The 7,067-nt window shown below is 36.8% G+C and overlaps 1 long non-coding RNA gene across 1 annotated transcript; it reads right to left on the bottom strand.

Moving 5' to 3' along the window:
• Positions 1 to 77: 77 nt before the first annotated feature.
• LOC135939977 (uncharacterized) lies at positions 78 to 2,302 on the bottom strand. The gene is made up of 3 exons (XR_010574805.1): positions 991 to 2,302; positions 840 to 941; positions 78 to 785 (listed from the first exon to the last, which is right to left on the bottom strand). It is a non-coding gene; the product is annotated as an uncharacterized LOC135939977 (long non-coding RNA).
• Positions 2,303 to 7,067: the final 4,765 nt, after the last annotated feature.

Here is a 7,067-nt window from a genome sequence, read left to right as displayed (position 1 = left end):
AATAATGCACAAATTTTTAAATATCATCACATTTAAATTTTATTTATACACGCAAACTATTTGCCTGGAGTGTTTTTTTCAATATCTCGAATAATTTTTTTATAATAGACATTTCATCGCACAATTATAATAGCCACAACTCCACAGCTAGGATTAATTTTTACGGGCACAAAAATTCCAATACTGTTTAATTTTAGGTAATAATTAACATTTACACGTAGAATTTCGTCAATAGCGAATTATGAAATTGACACTATTCCAATGCACTGATACTGACTGTGGCAGGCAATTTTTGGCTCTAATTAATACAATATAGTAAGTGTATTTGACTTTGTGAATGCGTTTCAAAATACTTGACAGGCAAATTATGAATTCAATCGTTGCGCTGCAGCAAAAAAATTATATATTCTTTTTAGACCATTGAATATAAGGCTACGCAACCACATCGAATTATTTTTAAACAATGATTAATGATTAACTCAGGATTCGTTTTTCTCGCCTTCTAGGGGCCGAAGGTCAAAAACAAAATTAAGATTAAAACTGTGAAGCTAAAAACCTGAAAAAAATTACCGTTAGCAACCATCTATGCAAATTAACAAATAAGTTACTCTTGTGAGGCTGCTCGTGTTCAGTTTGAGGGGGAAATTGCTGTCGAGATCAAGGGAAAAATCCAAACTGGTGCGAGCCTCTAAAACTGACAAACCCTTTAAATCAGGATGGTCAAGATCAACACCTTCTCCAGGGTTTGCCATTTTGTACTGAATCATTCGGTTTATGTCAACATTCTGAAATTGCGCTGCCTGTGTTAGGTTTCGTACTACATTATTAATATGGCTTACCTTGGCAGTGATTAAAGTTCCGTGATAACAATAGGTAGCCAAAGTAAATATTTGCATCCCGATGATTAAAATAAAAACCGGCGAGCTTTCAACTTCTACAACCTACGCTCAAAATATATGAGTGATTGGTTAAAACAGTTTATTAACATACCTTGCTGATCACCCTCGCAATAAGTGTGCTGACCATTACTAGCTTCCTCATATACAGAGTTAAGAAATACATAGTGAAATATCTGGCGTTCATGAACTTCTTAACGAACCTGCAATCGAGTAAATGTTTATTTCCAGCTGATAACTTGGTAAATTAAATACTGAATGATGTAGTTGTGGAATTCGGTCAAGTAACGTATGTCAAAGACGTTGCCCTGAAATTCGCTGGGCCAGAATTCAGCTGACAATTCAAGTCGAGTACGCAAGTGTACGTTTTCAACAGCGAATCGGAGGTGGTTCATTAAGGCCAGTATGTATTCAAGAAAGAAATTTGAGAAAATAAAGAAAGAGACTTCAACGGTGAAAATAGTTGCAGTAAGTATGGCTGAAGTGATAACAAAAATTATAGCAATGGGAAGTGGTATTAAATGAAACGTGCCCGCGATTTGCGGATTATTTGCATATTTTTTAAGATATAGGAAAGCCTCTGTAAATGAAAGTGCTACAAACGTAAAAATATAGATTGTGTTTCTCCACCTTCTTGCCCCAACACTGAAAAAAATTAGAAATGCAAATAAACAATATATTCTAAACAGAAATAAAAAGAGAAATTACTTTTTCAGTTCTAGTTGAAGTTTTTTGGTGAACTTCAAAAACTGCTCTGGCTGAAAAGTGAGGAGCTCCCTGAGCAGGGGGATGGATAGGTAGAAGGAGGCCAACAGTCTCCCATGTATTGCAAAGCGGACCATTAGCAGCCAGTATTTCGAGAAAAATTTTCGAGGTGCTGGATGCACTGCTCCTACACTGACGATACCAATGACTGACCCGTAGAACTGAGTCGCCAGTAGAATCTCTGTTGCCCTTGCTGGTATTCCGATTTTGCACGATGTAAGCATGGACCAAAACTTAATAAGTAAAAGACCACTTCTTCCAATGAAATCGATGGGCCTCTTCATGTTAGCCATTAAGAGAGCCTCACTATAATGCACCTCCTTCGAAGTAAATGACCTCACTGAACTGAGCATTGAGCATTTAGTTCTCTATCCACACAGGGAAAATTCAATAATTTTTATGTTATTAATTGCTCGTAGGGTCGGATTCATTCCACATTCTCTGTGATGGGGTTGCATTTCAAGCCTTTAATTAATAAGCTCGCAAGATCAAAAAGCTTGCTGCGTAATAATTATGGCCATTGCAAGGGGCAGCGTACAGTCACACCTGTTTAAGTTCACATCACTAGTTTGCGTGCTGCCGAGAGCAATGAGTAGTTAATTAAATTTCATTATTAATTTAAATACATTGATCTTTAAAGCATAGTTGAGAAAATTCATAGAATTTGATACAATAATCCTCTCTGGCATGAATACAAAATTTTGTACCCGTGCGCAGTCATCACGCTTGGTCATGAATGTTTTTTTATTCAATATAATTGCTATTGGCAGGGAATCATTATTTCACATCCTAGCGATTCACGACCAAAATTGTAAATCTTAGTTTACATGATCGGAAAGCATCGTGATCATAGAAGATACGATTATCTGTTCTCAGTCCGGAACAAGGGCATGGCAAATCACGAGCTGGTGGTCAAGGTGGTTTCTTTAGCGCTATCCTCGAGAGCTGAAACGTACTTTCAGCGCGATCAGTCTCTGCGCATTGCTGCGAACAATGGTGTCAATTTACTCCAGAGCAAACCCATTCCGAGAGCATACGAGCTTTGGCCTCTCACATCATAATTCAGGAAGTGCAGTTTGCGGAAGAGGAAAACGTGTGTGCCCATAAGGACGTATAGTCTTTTGAACTCTATGTTGTGTAGCTGAAATGCGTGGGAAATACAGGAAAAATACTTGTGATACATAAATATAAAATCAATTTTGCAATAAACCGTAAAAATATGTTTAAAACGTATTACTTGAGTTGTGATTTTTCAGGTTCTTATTTTATTGATGTCAACAATAAGGAAAAATGGGATGGCAGAGACATGTACACGAGATAATGTAAAACTCTTATTAATTTACATTGTTGCCTCCAGTATTGATCGTGAGGTAACAATAACAAATTGAAATTACCACCTGCACGATTCAACTCGCATTAATCGCTCTCGGGTGTTTCGTCTCAATTGTTTTCCGCGTGGAAAGCACAGTTTATCACTTTAGTCTTCTGCAAATGTGCCTGGTACAATGAACGCAAGTGATTAAAACCAAAATGATTGAAACTAATTCTTCAATTGTTCCGCCTGGACAGGCTAGAGGGTTTTAATTTTCAAGATTAACACCTGTCGATCAGAGTCTTTGGCGTCAGGAAATGGTTTTAATACCCTCGTCCTGAAACCTGTCTTTGTCACTGTCGTAATGAGTAAATTGCCGTGTAATAAATATGCAGATCAGCGCCCCGTGGCTATTTATTTGATGCAAATATATAAGGTGAGTAGTATATTTCATTTTAATAAAATAAACCGTTTATTTTATGGTGTTTAATGCTGAAATATACATCACATTTTATGGCATTTTTCATTTTCTTGGAAGGATTTTCAGACGGTGAAATTTCAAAAAATACAAACTTGTAAAAGATGTATATGTGCGTCACAATTACATAAATTTAGGACGGCAAAGAATCCTCAAATTTTGCAAGTACTCTTCATTATACTTTCGAAAGAACAGAATAGCTTAATTAAGAAGCACATAACTGTCATCGCCACAATATTGCAGTTTCAGCACATGAATTGCCGAAAGCGGCCCCTCGGGTCATTAGAATTCGGAGACCAGCACCTGAGTTTTCACACATGCCACCGCACTCATATAAACACAACACAAAAGCCGGCGCTTTGCATCATTTGTGAAACTTGCTAGTGGTGGAAATAAGGAAGTAGCGTGTGTCTTTATTATTACGTGGACGAGAAAGAATGGCCGGCAGAGACCTAATTGCGTGCCTCGGGATTTTCTGCCGCCGAGATCGCATAATGCACTCAATTATTTTGCGCGTTTTTCTCAGAGAATGCTCCATTCGTAAATGAAGCACTTTTAAGCGTTGCTCAAGTGTTTGTTCTACTACGTGCTTGTTACGAGTGTGTGCTCCACGTGGAATTCGCTCACTTTGTATGCAAATCAGCTGGGGCGATTTTACTAGCTTCCACGAGGGACGTGTGCCCTACTTGTGAAAAATCGTTTTTGAAAGTGCTGTTTCTGACTGCTCACTTGAAACTGAAAACAAATGTTTAGAGTCTGGTAAAAATTGGACTGGAACAAATTAAATGCAAGGAGTTGGCCTCAAGCATAATTATTATGAATTGAAAAATAAGAAAAAATTACGAATGAAGACCTCATTGTGTATTATCGCACACTGTGTACACTGGCTTTGGTATAATATTTTTTGATCAAGTTCAATCAATAAAAATTTAATTTTTTATCACCAAAATGTGACTGTTATCAAAGTTTGTATTAACAAATTGTGCACTACATATTTTAATTAAAATGAGCTTCATCCTCGTTGCAATTAAACCTTCCTCCTTTTTAATCTTAATTTCCAACAACTTCCGATATACTATAAATATTATATTATATTTTGAGCTTTGAAAATAAAATATTGAAATAAAGTGGTTATATGTGTATACATTAATTCTGAAAAATCATTCCAATCTTGAACTAATTTATAAAATTAAAAAACAAGGAAAGTGCTGAACATTTTCCCAGGTTGCCGTCAAAATTTTTAACAAAATCGGTGCAAATGTTTGCATATACTAATTACTAATCACGTGGCGAGTACTGTCTCGTCCCTATAGAAAATCATGATTTATTTCGCTAGAAAGTATATTTACCTTAGAGTTCGCACACCGTTGGATGGATCGCGGCGAGAGGAATCGAAATCAAATGAAAAAATAATTGACAACCCGTCTAATTTTTCGATAAATTGGGTCTGAAATTTCACTGTTAGTACACAGTCCTAATTAGATTATTTTAAATTGTAAGGTACATATTGCATTGCGATCGAAAGCAGTTAGAAAATAAATAAAAGATTTCCTTCTTTCAGGAATTTATTTCATTGTTTGCATCAGACATTTATGAACAATCCATTCGTTGCAGATTTACTTGTACCCAACAATGAACAATGGAACACTCTCATTGATTCGCAATACAACTGGATAGGTAAACATACATCTTGATTAAAAGTGACTCACATCCCACGAACCAGAATCTGGCATCTAAATGTTATTTGGCAACAGAGTGAAAAACATTATAATCAATCTTTCCGCTGGCGAATTCGTGTGATTTGGCTAAGTGAATAATTTACATTCATACAGCGGCAGCTAAACATGCGAGGAGAGGCCTCGTGCGCAAGAAAAGCAAGTAAGTAGTACCTTCCCCGTCTGACCACTTTCACTGGCGCATTTATTTGTGTGTGTCTTTCGAACGAGTGGCGGCGGCTGACGAGACGCAGGGGTGGTTGACCCCACACATCAGTGGCAGACACCAACTTCCTGCAGCAAAAAGTTGGCCCGCAGCTCTGCTCTCACGGAGTTGATTTGCGCCATGATATATGGGCTCAAATCGGATCGGAAAGAGGATTGGTCGTATTGAACCAGTTTAACCAGCAAGCAACACAGTCCCTTTATTTTCGCTTCATTCACCGCGGTTCAGTTGCACAACTGGTTGAAAAATTTAAAAGTCTCCATTTCTTCTTCTGACTTTTTAACCGACCGCTGCATTTTGTCCGACTCAATGATAGAATTATTTATTATTGGAAATTAATGGCTGCTTGCGAATGAACAAGTTAATTTTGTATTAAAGGATGAGCTTTTTATTGTGACAATCAGCAGAAAATTTATCCTCTAAAATCATAGTAAAAATGCAATGATTTACAAAACCAAACCATGATTTGACATTTAGAACCACTTCACTTTCGCACAGAGAAGAAAGCTTTAATATTCTACGTCTGTACTTGGCAAAAGCTGGTGTTAGCTCAGCAATTAACGTTATTACGAGAGCTGGACGCATAAACGACTTGGACAAAACTCGTCTGTGAAAATCGTTCCTTGTTTGACAGAGTACTTACGAAGAGAAAAGTAAGGTTTTGACTTACCAAAATGGTCAATAAAACAACCTGAGAGTAGGAAGTAATATTATTAATGCCAAACTTTCGTCCCGACGTTTCTCGCGTTAAAAATTATTTTGGCATAATCATGCACAATGAGGCTTCGTAACGAATTTAATTTGCAAGCAGCATAGGAAAGCATTTAGTTAGAGGAAGTTGGTGGTATTATTTTCATCCAGGAAATGGACAGTTTTGGAGATAACAATGACAAGTGGCCTTTATACTTAAGAATCGTTTGCTCAATGAAATTTCAACCTATCCTCAATGTTAATTCAGGCTTATTTTATGAACAGATAAAAAACGTTAATTTATAGTTGTCCTTTTTCGCCAGCAAATTTTAAATGACAAAAGACCAAACTGCCACTGAGAGAGCTCGTGAACACTGGGCTGTTGTGATATGGTAGGTGTCAAGATTTTTTAAACTTTATATATGCTTTCTAGATGATTGATTAGCTTAGGAATTTTGATAATTCAACTTAGTCTGGCAGAAACTGGCCACAAAACACCTGCATATCATGTTATTCTGCATTAAAATAATGAATTTAAACACCCCCAATAAAAATATAGTTTTTTACTGAAACCAACTATTTCGATTAAAAAACACTTGATCACCATGTGCACAAAAACACAAAACAACATTAAGAAAATCAAAAACTATGGACGATCTCGAAATTTCGACCCTCAGGGTCATGTCAGGGTTGGGTCCTGAAGACTGAACCTGGCTTTGAATTAGCCGACCTAGGTTTTTTAAATGCATCAAAATGAAATTCATTAATGAGAAACAAAATTTCAGTTTAGGCAAATTTGGTTACAATTTAAAAAGCAAATTTTAAAAAACTCATTCACGAATTCTTCCCCTGATCTCAGTTTACAAGGAGCGCTAGGTCAGGAAAAAATGAAAGTGCGCGGTGCGCGTGGCTCAATCTTAAGCCATCACCTTCACATTCACAGCACCTTAGGCAATCTCTAAACAGAAATGTTGCACGTGTTGCA

Source organism: Cloeon dipterum, chromosome 3, assembly GCF_949628265.1.
Source record: "Cloeon dipterum chromosome 3, ieCloDipt1.1, whole genome shotgun sequence".
Classification (NCBI taxonomy): domain Eukaryota; kingdom Metazoa; phylum Arthropoda; class Insecta; order Ephemeroptera; family Baetidae; genus Cloeon; species Cloeon dipterum.
The sequence above is the reverse complement of the archived record's forward strand: the minus strand, read 5'-3'. Positions and strand labels throughout refer to the sequence as shown.